Raw genomic sequence first — 391 nt, 5'->3', positions numbered from 1 at the left:
GTCCCTACATTTACTTAGACAGTCCCTCTGGGTAAAGTCTGCTTCAAATGTTCCTTAACAAGTATCATGAATAATTTTTTTAAACAAACGCACAGCTCTTTTCTTAAATAGTACCAGAATAACTTCTCTAAACCATGCTAAGTGCACAGTGGTTAAACAAGAGCACTGCCTGGGGGGTCCTAGATGCTGAGCAATTGCACTGAAGTTGTATGTGCTCCATCACATTTAGAGCCAAAGTCAGAGGTGCTGAACAAGATAATCCATTGGGTGCTGGAAGAGAATATTGCAATTTGATTTTATACTATTCTTATTGAAGAAAATAAGGAGATCAAATAATGTTAAAATATGATTGCCCCTGGCACTGTTATCTAGTGCCTGCTGTCAGACGGTC

Source organism: Saccopteryx leptura, unplaced genomic scaffold, assembly GCF_036850995.1.
Source record: "Saccopteryx leptura isolate mSacLep1 unplaced genomic scaffold, mSacLep1_pri_phased_curated manual_scaffold_15, whole genome shotgun sequence".
Classification (NCBI taxonomy): Eukaryota; Metazoa; Chordata; class Mammalia; order Chiroptera; family Emballonuridae; genus Saccopteryx; species Saccopteryx leptura.
This window is presented reverse-complemented; position numbering follows the sequence as displayed.